This window comes from Pseudoliparis swirei, chromosome 23 (genome assembly GCF_029220125.1).
Source record: "Pseudoliparis swirei isolate HS2019 ecotype Mariana Trench chromosome 23, NWPU_hadal_v1, whole genome shotgun sequence".
Taxonomy (NCBI): Eukaryota; Metazoa; Chordata; class Actinopteri; order Perciformes; family Liparidae; genus Pseudoliparis; species Pseudoliparis swirei.
In genome coordinates, this window is record NC_079410.1 from 2,836,313 (window position 1) to 2,850,312 (window position 14,000).

Sequence of the window (14,000 nt, forward strand, 5' to 3'; positions counted from 1 at the left end):
GAGAAGTACAGAAGGAGAGGAAAGTACACAAGTACAGAGAAGTACACAAGGAGAGGAAAGTACACAAGTACAGAGAAGTACACAAGGAGAGGAAAGTACACAAGGAGAGGAAAGTACACAAGGAGAGGAAAGTACACAAGGAGAGGAAAGTACACACAAGTACAGAGAAGTACACAAGGAGGAAAGTACACACAAGTACAGAGAAGTACACAAGGGAAAGTACACACAAGTACAGAGAAGTACACAAGGAGAGGAAAGTACACAAGTACAGAGAAGTACACAAGGAGAGAAAGTACACACAAGTACAGAGAAGTACACAAGGAGAGGAAAGTACACACAAGTACCCAGAAGTACACCTTCACTTCCAATCCAGTCCCGACCACCACCTTTACCCCCCCCCCCCCATACCACCACCCTCCAGTCCTCTCTCCTTTACCCCCCCCCATACCACCACCCTCCAGTCCTCTCTCCTTTACCCCCCATACCACCACCCTCCAGTCCCTCTCTCCTTTACCCCCCATACCACCACCCTCCAGTCCTCTCTCCTTTACCCCCCATACCACCACCCTCCAGTCCTCTCTCCTTTACCCCCCATACCACCACCCTCCAGTCCTCTCTCTCCTTTACCCCCCCCCCCATACCACCACCCTCCAGTCCTCTCTCTCCTTTACCCCCCAACCCCCCACCCTCCAGTCCTCTCTCTCCTTTACCCCCCCCCATACCACCACCCTCCAGTCCTCTCTCCTTTACCCCCCATCCCACCACCCTCCAGTCCCCTCTCTCCTTTACCCCCCCATACCACCACCCTCCAGTCCTCTCTCTCCTTTACCCCCATACCACCACCCTCCAGTCCTCTCTCCTTTACTCCCCCCCATACCACCACCCTCCAGTCCTCTCTCTCCTTTACCCCCCAAACCACCACCCTCCAGTCCTCTCTCTCCTTCGACCCCCTCCCCCCTTCTCCTTCGGGCTTCGATCGACTCGAATGTTTTCTTTGTCGTCCGAAAAGCCCGTTTTTCTCTCAACCTCCCCCGGAGACACCGCGACCTCGAGATGCTATCATCGGCACACCCCCCCCCCCCCCCCCCGTTCATTTGGGAGATTCCTTTTGTGAGAACCTACGAATGTCCAGTCGTCCAATAAACGCTGATTGTCCGTGTTATTGGGTTCCGGCAGCTCATAATAAAACCGCCAGCCTCTGGATGTTTACAGAGCCGGGGACTTTACAAGCAGGTGTGGGAGTAGATGACTGAAGACGTACAACTCCATCTGTGACCTGATCCAAACTCAAAATAAAGAGCCACAGGCCCTCCAGATAAAAGTCCATCGCTGGTTTAATTGCCGAGCTCGGGCTTGTGCCCCCAGAAGAAGTCTTAACTCTGCCCTCGTTTACCCCGTTGATCAGAATCAGAATCAGAAACAGGTTTATTGCCAAAGAATGAATGTTTTCACAAACAAACGAGGAATTTTTTTTGGTGGAAGGTGCAACATTTGGACATGACAAACAACAATCAACGCAAGGAGGGAGGAGGAGTGGGAGGAAGAGGGAGGAGGAGGAAGAGGAAGGAGCGGGAAGAAGGAGGAGAGAGGAAGGTGGAAGAAGAGGTGGTAGTCCTGGGGGTGACAGTCAGTCAGTCCCGGGGTCCATTGATGAGCCCGACCGCCGTCGGGAAAAAGCTATTGGTGTGGCGGGAGGTCGGTCATGATGGACGCAGCCTCCTCCCGAGGGAGGGACTCGAACAGGAGTGTCCAGGGTGGGAGGGTCGGCGACAATCTTTCCGGCCCGCTTCAGTGTCCTTGGAGAGGACAGGACCTGGTGGTACGGCAGATTGCAGCCGATAACCCTCTCGGCCGAGCGGATGATGCTCTGCAGCCTGCGCTTGTCTTTGGCTGTGGCTGCAGGGTGCCAGACGGTGATGGAGGAGCAGATGATGGACTCAACGATGGCCGTGTAGAACTGTACCATCATCTTCCCTGGCAGGTTGAATTTCCTCAGCTGCCTCAGGAAGAACATCCTCTGCTGGGCCTTCTTGGAGATGGAGCCGATGTTCAGCTCCCACTTGAGGTCCTGGGAGATGATGGAGCCCAGGAAGCGGTAGGACTCCACAGCGACGACGGGGGAGTCACACAGGATGAGAGGGCGGGTGGGGCTGCATTCCTCCTGAAATCCACAACCATCTCCACTGTCTTCAGAGCGTTGAGCTCCAGGTTGTTCTGGCTGCACCAGGTCACCAGGTGGTCAGTCTCCCACCTGTAGGCGGTCTCGTCCCGCCAGAGATGAGTCCAATGAGGGTGGTGTCATCCATGAACTTTAGGAGCTTGACGGACTGGTGACTGGAGGTGCAGCTGTTGGTGTACAGGAGAACAGCAGAGGAGAGAACACAGCCTTGGGGAACCCGTGCTGGTGGTCCGGGAGCCTGAGACGTGTTTCCCAGCCTCACGTGCTGCTTCCTGTCGGTCAGGAAGTCTGTGATCCACCTGCAGGTGGAGTCGGGCACGTGCAGCTGGGAGAGCTTGTCCTGCAACAGGGACGGGATGATGGAATTGAAGGCAGAGCTGAAGTCCACAAACAGGATCCTGGCGAGGTTCCTCGGGAGTCCAGATGCTGGAGGATGTAGTGAAGGGCCATGTTGACTGCATCGTCTGCAGACCTGTTGGCTCTGTAGGCGAACTGCAGGGGTCCAGGAGTGGGTCGGTGATGGTCTTGAGGTGTGACAGGACCAAGCGTTCAAGGACTTCATGACCACAGAGGTCAGGGCGACGGGCCTGTAGTCATTGAGTCCTGTGATCTTGGGTTTTTGGGACGGGATGATGGTGGAGGCCTTGAAGCAGGCTGGAACGTGGCATGTCTCCAGGAGGTGTTGAAGATGTCGGTGAACACCGGAGACAGCTGGTCCGCACAGTGCTTCAGGGTGGAGGGGAGACGGAGTCCGGGCCCGCTGCTGGGGTTCTGCTTTTATAACTGCCTGTTGACTGCTCTGTCCAGGATGAAGAGGGGCGTCGCTGAGTTGATGGAGGGTGCTCCAAGGTGTGAGCCCCTGATGGGCTGGGGAGGGTGGGCTGATGGTCTGTGGCTTGTTGGTGGGGCTGTGGGGATGGTCTCAGGACTGCTCCATTGTCTTTCAAAGCGGCAGTAGAACTCATTTAGCTCGTCTGCCAGAAGCACATTGTTCATGGAGTGGGGTGATTTGGGCTTGTAGTTGGTGATCTGCCTGAGCCCTCTCCAGACAGAAGCAGAGTCGTTTGCTGAGAGCTGCTGTTGCAGTTTCTCAGAGTACAGTCGTTAGCATCTCTCACCGCCTTGCTAAACCTGTATTTGGACTCTGTGTACAGGTCCTTGTCCCCACTCCTGAATGCCTGGTCCTTCTGCAGTCTTAGCTTCCTGAGCTCCGCTGTGAACCAGGGTTTGTCGTTGTTATAACTCACCCTGGAGCAGGATGGAATACAGCTGTCCTCACAGAAGCTGATGTAGGAAGTTACAGCCTCTGTGTACTCATCCAGGCTGTTGGTAGCAGTCCTGAAGACATCCCAGTCAGTACAGTCAAAGCACGCCCGTAGATCCTCCAGAGCCTCACTGGTCCACTTCTTGAACTTCCTCACCACAGAAATCTCAACCTGCGATCCTCTTATCTCTCGGACAGGGCCAGACAATAACACGCCCCGAAGGTCCCGCCAAGATGCCGGTCTCATAAGGCCGGAGCGGTGGCAATGATGTCCAGATCGGTGGATCTGAAACCCCTCATGTGGAAGGAGGAAGACTTTCCGGAAGGACTCGACTGAAGCGTCTCCATCGGTGGTGCAGAGGAAGGGTCCCGACGGATGTAAATATGCATCCACTCACAAATGCACAAAGCCAAAAAGGTTATATCAAGCCAAAAAGGTTCTATCAAAAAATTAAGGTTCTATCAAGCCAAAAAGGTTCTTTAAACCAAAAAAGGTCATATCAAGTCAAAAAGGGGCCATCAAGAAAAAAAGTACTATCAAACCAAAACGGTGCTATCAAGCCCAAAAGGTTCTATCAAGCCCAAAAGGTTATATCAAGCCAAAACGGTGCTATCAAGCCCAAAAGGTTCTATCAAGCCCAAAAGGTTCTATCAAGCCAAAACGGTGCAATCAAGCCCAAAAGGTTCTATCAAGCCAAAAAGGTGCCATCATGACCAAAAAGGTGTGATCAAGCCCTAAAGGTTCTATTGAGCCAAAAAGGTTCTATTGAGCCAAAAAAGGTTCTATCAAGCCCACAAGGTTCTATCAAGCCAAAAAGGTTCTATCAAGCCAAAAAGGTTCCATCAAGACCAAAAAGGTTCTATCGAGCCCAAAAGGTGCTTTCAAGCCCTAAAGGTTCTATTGAGGCAAAAAGTTTTATTAAGCCAAAAAGGTGCCATCAAGCCAAAAAGGTTATATCAAGAAAAAAAGGTTCTTTAAAAAAAAAAGGTTCTATCAAGCCAAAAAGGTTTTATCAAAACATGAAGTTATATCAAGCCCAAAAGGTTCTATCGAGAAAAAAATTGTTATTTAAAGCCCAAAATGTTCTATCAAGAAAAAAAAATGCTATCAAACCAAAAAGGTTCTATCAAACCAAAAAGGTTCTATCAAGACAAAAGGTTCTGTTGAGCCCACAAGGTGCCATCAAGGTTCCGAAATGACACGGCGATACCCGCGGTGTGTTTGTCGGGCGTGGGGAGCGTGACTTGAAGGAAGATCTTGTTCTGTTTCTTATTTTTAGGGTCATTAAACCTTCTGATTGTCTCGCGGTGTAATCTCCGCCGGGTGAAACGAAACCGACGAAGCGGTGAATTATTTGGTGAGAATTTGTCTGAATAGTCTCTGACGGTAAAGTCAAAGAGAAAAAAGAAGAAGAAAAACTTGACAACATATTAAATCTGATGGCGCCGTAACGAAAAAAGCGAGCGACTGATGATAATAATAAGCTCTGATGGGGGGCTCTTATGGCCCATCGATTTCCAATAGCCGAGATCATAGGACGGCCGGGCGGGGTAATTACACGGCGCCGCCAGAGGTCGTCCTGAGCAAATATCATTATCGTCACATTAGAATGGAAAAGGCCGGCCGGCAGTCTGGAGCTCGCCGTGAGGTGAAGGAGACGCCAGAGGAGACGCTCCTCGCCGCCACGCCCCTGACCCTCCATCAACGCCCCGCCACCTCGCCTCCCGACTCCACGGGTCAGCCCTACATCAAACTGACACCAACAAGAGGGGGGGGGGGCGTCCATTCATCAGGGAGGGACAGGGCATATGATGAGGACGATACCTCGCAGTCGCAAACACATAAACAAGAGGCCGAGCACCAGCTCGGAGCGGGGGAGGGGAGGGGGGGGGGATTGGAGGCTGGATTGATGGAGATGTTTGTTTTTGATTTGAGTTGAAAAAATAAAAAGCGACTTGGAGAAGGAGACGGTTATTCATTTTATGCCAGTTCACATAAATATCTCTTAGTAATTCACGTCTTGATTATTTATTTCATTCGGCATTTTCAAAATAAGAGCGAGCAAACGGCTTTCACAGGATCCCAGAATCCAAAGTACCGTCTCTTTAAATTATTCATGTCGTCCAACCACCAAAGGATGTTTTAAACGAGTTGAATCACAACAGGAAGTTCTAGGAGCTGGAAGCAGAGACGAGGTCCGGCACTAGAAGATGAAAAGCATGTCGACAACCTAAAAATAATAAAGTGATTGTTCACTGATCATTTAATCCAAAGGCTTCTAGTTTCATGGTGGAAAGAGGCCAGAAATGTGGTGACATCATGTTATGAAACGACGTGATGGTGCATTATTTCTCGTAGGTATTAATGTTGTGTGATACCAAGCTGCATTGTTTTATTGAAAAGTCAGTTTTTATTCCTACCATTAAAGAGAAGAACATTCAAAGCGTCGTCATTGTGACGTCACCCGATGGTTTCGAAGCCTGGAATTCTGCGATTTCACGTCTAGAGATTTGAAACCGCCCCCTGGTGGAGGGTAGAGAGAATGCACGCGTTAAAACACACCGCCTGGTACCTGTTAAAGTTTAAATTCCTCGATTTCAAGTCTAAAGATTTGAAACCGCAAACTCCCCCCCTGGTGGACGATAGAGAGAATGCAGGCGTTAAAACACGCCCTCTGGTACCGGTTGAAGTTTAAATTCTCAGTTGTCTGCTACATCGTTGTGAGTCATTGAATGAATAACACAACACGTGCATATAAAATAAAACTGTCCCGTGTCTGGCCCTATCAAAATAAAAATAGAAATGCATATTTTCAAAGGAGCATCTCTCTCTCTCTCTCTAAGATGTCATTTATGGTTCAAACGAAGTGTGGAGGAGGAGATGAAGCATTCACAGATGATTAGCTGGGAGGGAGTCCCGGCCCCACCTCACCCCGGGTACCCCCCCCCCCCACACACACACACACACTCCGAGCCGCCCGTGACGTCCCTATCTGCGACGCTCAGTGGGATCCGGCCCGGGCCGACCGGCATTACCATAAACAAGGCGTGCTGCTGGGGTCCGCCTGTCAGGGGGCTGTCACCGGCGAGGACAGAGGAGAGACGCCTCTGCATTACCCTCAAGGCTTATCTCGCCCCCCCCCAAAAGAAAGAAAGTGGGGATTAGTGCTCAGTCAGGAATTGCTTTTTGGTCCTCGTCGCTCCTTCACGATTACTGAACTCCTCCTTCTAAACTCACACTGTTATTCTCATCCTTCTCCAGAACGTTCTCGAAGAGGGGGGGTAAAAAACGACAAACCTACGGGTACCGGAGATTCTTTGATTTCGGTGGCATCTTTGGTGCTTTTCGTGTTTTTACATGAGCCGATGAAACGCCCACGTTGTGGGTTTTTATTCCTGCGAACGAGACTAAAACAGAAAGTGCACGACCTAAACCAGCGGTGTCAAACTCATTTTCACCGTGGGCCACATCAACATCATGGCCGCCCTCTTAAAGGGCCGGAAACACTTTATAAACTCCTGGAACATATTGTTAGATAACTCTCTTTGCATTTGATTATTGTTTATTTGAGTGTTGACATATTGTACATAAGAAAATGTCTCTTATATTATAACATGAATCCATTTAATTTGAAACCTTCAAAATAAAAGCACGGGAAATTTGTCTTAAATTTCTTTAAGAAAAGGTATTCTCATGTCTTTCAAGCCGTCAGGGACCACATTAAATGATGCGACGGGCCGGATTTGGCCCGTGGGCCTTGTGTTTGACACCTGTGACCTATACCCAACAGATATTTTTTTGGACCGGATCCAAAATGCGGTGAACATGAACAGACTTTCTGGAGGAAGAACATCAATTAACGAGCAACCAAAGTCGTTTTCTCTGCACCGCGACGCTCATGACGAGACCCCCCCACCGGACCCCAAGGAGCCTGAACACAGTCTGGATCTGGACCTGGATCGGATTCAAAGGAAGTGGGCCTGTGAAGAACTTTACTGGGTAAATGACTGATGAATCTGCCCAAAATTAACAATGTTAGCTTAACAAATGAGCACACTGAGTGGATGTGCTAACGGTAGATACCCTTTTAAAACACCTTTTTATACAATTTCATTCATAATAAACCTTTTTTTTTTTATCATATTTTTGTATTAGCGTTTTCACTGGAGGCTTTTTTTTTTACATTCTGGCTGAGCGTTCATTCAACAGTGGAATGAAAAGAGGAAAGTACTTCAGAAGTGAACTTTCACACTTTGCATCGCCGGAAACTTTCAGTTCTCGTCTGTTTGCGACCGCCTTGTTTACAGAAAACTTTTATTCCTGTGTTCGCTCCGGAGACGCCGCGGCATAATAAATCACAAAATGATGTCTTGAACTTCAGGCTGAGCGAACGTGTCGACTTCTCTCCGCCCTCCGTCACCGCCGTCACCGCCGGCGCCTATATGGAACATGTCTTCGCCGGATGTCTTCGCGTCGCCCCGGCGTTGGGAAGCGGCGCTCGCTCGACGACGACGCGGCGCGGGAAGCTATAAGGGGCTCCGACAACCGGGCTGACGGATGTCTGCTTCACCGACATGAAGAAGAAAACAAGTAAACAACAGCCAAGTCCTGCGTCCTCTCCCAACCCTCCTCTTCCTCAGTCAGTGCGGACTAATCCATCTCTCCAGACCTCGGGGGCCCAATCAAACGAACCCAATGTCCGGGAATGAAGTCGACGGCTTAATTACGAACGAGAGTAACGAGCGTGGCGATCGCGGCCCTTTTTTCTTTCCCGCCGTAATCGGAGGAAGGCGGGAAAAAAAAGAGGAGAACCCGCCTCCGAGCAATTAGGAGACGAGGAGACGAGCTGCCGTCTCTTGCTCGGCGTCCTTCTCGCCGGCGTCGGTGACATCAGTCGGGCGCCGTGCGATGACAGCGCCGGGCTTCATTATACCCGGCGGTGAGAACGCGTTGTTGTTCCAACGCCACGGCTTCCTTCCTCCAAGCACGTCGCCGGCGGCTGCCATGTTTAATGACCCCCCCCTCCTCCTTCTCCTCCTCCTCCTCCTCTTCCTCCCCCTCCTCTTGCATCCAGCGCTCAGTCGGCACAGCGTGAGATGTGGGGAAACACTCAATGGCTTGAAATGGAGTAAATATCCCCCCACCGCCCACGCCCCCCCTCCCTCCCCCTCCTCCCTTTTGCATTTGTTACCCGTTCAAGGCCTGTTATCACTTGCCGCCTAATTTCCTGGTGCACTGACAAAGGCGGAGGGCGTTTCCATGGAGAGGGAACCCGTGCGGTTTTTTTTCATGCTTCTCTCAACTTGGCACTCTAGTTCATTTCACAGCAATTATCCCGAGTCCCTTCCACACGTTCTGCCACAGAACTCGGGGCTAAGGACCTTTTCTAGCTAATTGCTTTCAAAAATGGAAATAAAAAATAATCACACGGCTACTTTGTCAAAACGACTGTTTGGTGTGTGTGTGTGGGGGGGGGGGGGGGGGGGGATTTCTTTATAATGCCCCATTTGCAATGCCCTTCGCTCTGTTTTAGGATGAAGAGCTTTCTTTAAAGTCCTGACTCCAAGATTCAGTTTCTCACCAACAATAACTTTATAAAAAAAAGAAATCTATTTTTGCAGGAGCCGCTCTGCAGTGTGACATTCACTACACATGCGTATATATATATATATATATATATATATATATTATATATGTATATTATATATATATTACGTCATAATAAATAACTGCCACTATATATATATTATATATATATATATATATATATAATATATAGTGGCAGTTATTTATTACGGCGTTCGTATTCAATGATGTGCTTCACAGTTATTGACTCTCCTCACGGCGGATCTTTCTTTCTGCTAATAGACATTACTCAGGAAATGTATGAAGTGTACGTGGCCACATTAATCGCGACTGAGCGCCCGCCAACGTGCGTTCAATATTCTTGTAAAGACTCAAAATACCCTCGACGATCACTGAAATCGCTTAAAGAAGAGGCCGATTGGGACATCGGGGGTCGGACTCGAGCTTCCTGGGAGCGTTTGAGTCTGGAGAAACCACACATGTGGCGTTCGTACTGTAGCGCTTTTAGCTAACGTCACAACAGGAACCGCGGTGATGACCGACGCCGGTCCGCGTCGTCTCTGGAGACCTTGAAATGTGGGACGTATCGACATAAAGCTTTTGCTAAAAGCGTGGACGACCCAACCGCTCTGCCAAGAGAAAATAAAATTTGTTTTTTTACCCCCTGCAACTAAATTATGTTAATCTGTTCCGTCGTTTTTGCACTCAATTCCACAACTGACACACAAACTGCTCCTCCGAGATATTCGCTTGCAAAGAAATACATTCGTCGACCCACACCCACCGCTGTAATACGAGCTGCAGCTTCTGTCGGGTTTAGCGAGACGTCATATTCTCGTTTTTGTGTTGCCGTTTTGAAGGAGCTGACGTGTCGACGTACGGTGGGAGGCAGGAAGAGGCGACCGCTGTGTTCCATCTCCACCGGAGGAAGGCCTCCTCTTCTGAGAGGATGCGTGGAGGAGATCTCTGAGTCAGAGCGAGTGGTTGAGGCATCGGGATATTATTAGGGAGGTGTGCCCGCTGCCCTGCTATTACGACGGAAATAAATGCACCTGCCGCCTCATCAGGTGTGAGAGACGTGAAAGAGATTTGAAACCTATAATTCCCGTCAGATTACAGGGCCGGAGAGATCTTTCCTATTGCTGTTTAAAAAGGGACCCGGAGGCTATTAGCGGTGAAACCCGATTAATGACGGACGATTCAGAAAAAGTGATGAATATGAACTTGAAATCTTTTGTTTGACACTTGCTATTATCTCGGCACAGTTTAGTAACCTAAAACGCTGACAATATACATAACAGGAGCGCCAATAGAAGACGCCCAACACGAGGTCTGCTTCTTTTTTATATTTTATTCTCCCTTAATTCCTCTGCCGACTGAGAGTCCACAGACTCGGTATTATCTCACGTGAAACAGCCGCACTGCACTTAATCTCTAGTTTAAATGCACTTAAATAAATGATTGAATGTATAGCGCTGGAAACCCGAAATGTCACTGATGAGCGCCGCTTTTTGAAGCTTTTGTGCGAGAACACAAAAGGCAGAAATGAAAATGTTAATGAATTGTCTGAGGAGTAGTTGGAGATCAGAGGAGCCAAACGAATTTCATATCACACCTAAAGACCTGGCATTTAATTAAAGTGGCCTGAAAAATGGCCGCCTGGTTGGCTGACAACAGTTTTCTCTCCAAGCAAATTAAAGAAATCAATTACCGCCATGTGAAGAAAAGGGAAAAAACGCCGGAGCCCCCCGCGGCGTCGCGCCGAGACACCGGGGCCAAGGGGAGAGGGCCAGAGGGGGGGCAGCTCTTACTCATTCTCTCGCCTTTTTTATTCTCCCCCTTTCTCTCTCTCTCATCTCTCAAATACATAAAAAGCAAAAGGCATAAGGCGCTCGGGTCGGGGATATTTCGTGCGATGATGGCCCGTTTAAAACGGAACGCGGCTCCTTCCTGGTTCCGTGATTAAAAACTACGTTACCCGTGGAGACCAGGCTGTCACAAAGGGCACCCCCGGAATTAATATCACATTTTTGGGGGAGACATTTTTTTTTAAAGAAGTTATTTAACCCTCCTGGTTGCCTTCGGGTCATTTTGACCCGATTCAATGTTTAATGTCGGTGTTCTTTCGGTAGTCAACAAACAAACATAAAGTACCTCACACTTAAACTTGGAAAACAATATTAATTCTAATAATTTTCTGGAGATTTTAATAGCTGGGGTCATATTGACCCCAAGGGTAAAATATGTCAGTAAATATAAAGGTAACAGGAGGGTTAAATATTGAATCGGGTCAAATTGACCCGACGGCGACAGGAGGGTTAAACATTGAATCGGGTCAAAATGACCCGAAGGCAACAGGAGGGTTAAAAAAAGAGGCATATATATATATTTACATACCAGTATGTCAGCAGTGGAAACAGGTTGAAAAGATAAAGCCGGGTATCGGTCGTTGCGGTTACGGTCATTAAAAAGCGTATAGGTTCAGTATAGCTACCTTCAGTAGCTCGCATGTAGCATATATGAGCTAACGCAAGTTACTTATGTGCTAAAAGTAGTCAAAATGCAAACAACAACAAAATGAAGAAAATCTCCGGCTAACGAATATTGATGTTACACAACGTGTGACCAGTACTCTCTGGAGTCGGACGGTTATTGGACTAAGATCAACCTCTGAAGTAAATCTTTAAGAAGATACGAGGAATAGTCGTAGTATTCTCGGAAACTTCAATAAATGATCATCATTGTGGATTTGAACAAACGAGACTCAAACGGCATAAACAGCAACTGTATTTTATAAAGGTAAAAAAATATATCTGGCTACACCAAATGTCGGGTATTCTTTTAAAATTGTAATAATTTAACCTGCGTCACACCTGGTAATCTCAATGTGGTCACATGCAGCTTTAAGGTAGAAGTACAACTCAAGGTGTACCCCCCCGCAGTGCAGTACATATTATTTATGGCCTGTTTTATGGTGTAGCTTTTAGCCAATCATTAACTGGATGTCCTTTTCTTCTTCTTCTTCTTCTAAATAAACCTCCGGGTGACACGAACCTCCGCAAGCGAGGAAATAAAGAACGCACCGTGTCACGGTTACTCTGCCGGCTGCTCGAGGGGGCGAGCGAGGGAATTAATGAAGAGGAAAGCTGACACGCTGCAGGTTAGCGACTGTAAAGAGGAAGCGTTGCCGCGCTTGCCGGAGGACAGATACACTTTATTATTCTAGGAATATGTGCTGTCGGGGTCCTGCTGCTCAATTGTAATGCGGTGAGTTACGTACCGACGGCCAGCCTCTCTAAATGTTAATCTCGTTGTTATCAAATCAACGTCGACGCGGAGCGGCGTTCGCGTGGAGACTCTGTCCAAGGATAGCGGCGGACGCTCAAGGTCGCTTTTGAGTGTAAATCCACTTTGATTAAGTGCCGACGTGGACATTAGGTAGTCAATAACAACGGAGGTGAATGAGATGCTTCTTTAAAAACTTTTGTTTGACGGTTGTGAAGGAGCCAGTCGTCCAGCTTCCCTGATAGGACTGATCCATCTGTGGGAGTGGGGGGGGGGGGTCGGGATCAGCATGCAGCACAGCGTTCCAGGGACTGAGGAGTGGGGGGTACACGGAGGTTTGAATGATGAGCCACTTTATGTGGAACGGCAACGCTCCGTACCGGTGCAGGAAGCCGGCACCCGAGAGGCGCTTAGGGAGCCGTTCCCTGCGTATGGAAGAAAAATGTTGATTAAAATGTTTGTCTTTCCCAATTAATTAATTAATGTCAACAAATGTCAACAAATTCAAATTTTGTCTCTTTTAGCTCCGTTTTTGGTCTCCACCGACTCCGAAGGGAAACACGCGTCACGTTAGCTGCTAAACGCTCCGCTAATGTGTCTTTACACCATTTCTGCGAAAACAGCTGAAAAAATATTTCTACGATTTATTTAAAATTCAATAATTACTACGAACCAAAATACACAATACCGAGACACTTGTTCACTTTTAAGCCATTGATGACTGTGTTTAATGTTGTATTTATTTATATTTATTTGTAAATGTCCTGTCTTAATGGTTTTATACATGTTTTTAACGGTTACTGCTGTACTGACTGATGAGTCACCAACTTCATTCAGTTGTATGTTTTGACAATGACATTAAAAACATCCGTACATATGAACATATGGATTATAGACGAATTAGTAAACGCGGCAAATTCTTATTTCTTTACTGAAGTAGAACTAAAAAAAGATCAAATTAAAGTACTAATAGTCAGAGTTAAATTATTGTTGACTTAACATGTACATTGTACACATTATTTAAGGAAGGACAATAATGAAAATGTCCAAATTGGAGACACAAAATGTGAAAACAAATGCTGATGCATCACAGAGCCGTTCACGAAGTATATACGAGAGGTCGGTTTCTTTTTTGTTCACCTTTTTTAATTACGTTGTTTATTTAGACATGCAGCAGTTATTCAGAAAAACATTAGCATTCATCTGTCGTCGATTTTTAAAGGACATATCTCACATTTTCAGACTTTTTTAGCTCAATTTTTTGGTTTCTACCGACTGAAGTGAAACACGCGTTAGCTGCTAAACGCTCCGCTAATTGTGTCTGTTTACACCTTTTGTGCTAAGACGGCTGAAAATATCACAACAAGACGGCAACGCGTCTGTAAAGCTGCAGATTCATGATGGAAACAACTAGAATATTTCATAGTTTTTTTTTAAATTCAATAGATTTATACTACCAATCAAAATACACAATAACGTGACACCTGTTCACCTTTAAGCCATTATTGCCTGTTTCATGTTTTATTTATTCTTTCTTATTTTTAAATGTCTTGTTTTAAATTAGAAAGTCCTGTCTTAATTGGTTTATACATGTTTTTACCGGTTACTGCTGTACTGACTGATGAGTCACCAACTTCATTTTGTTGTATTTTTTATAATGACAATAAACATACCTATGAACATAT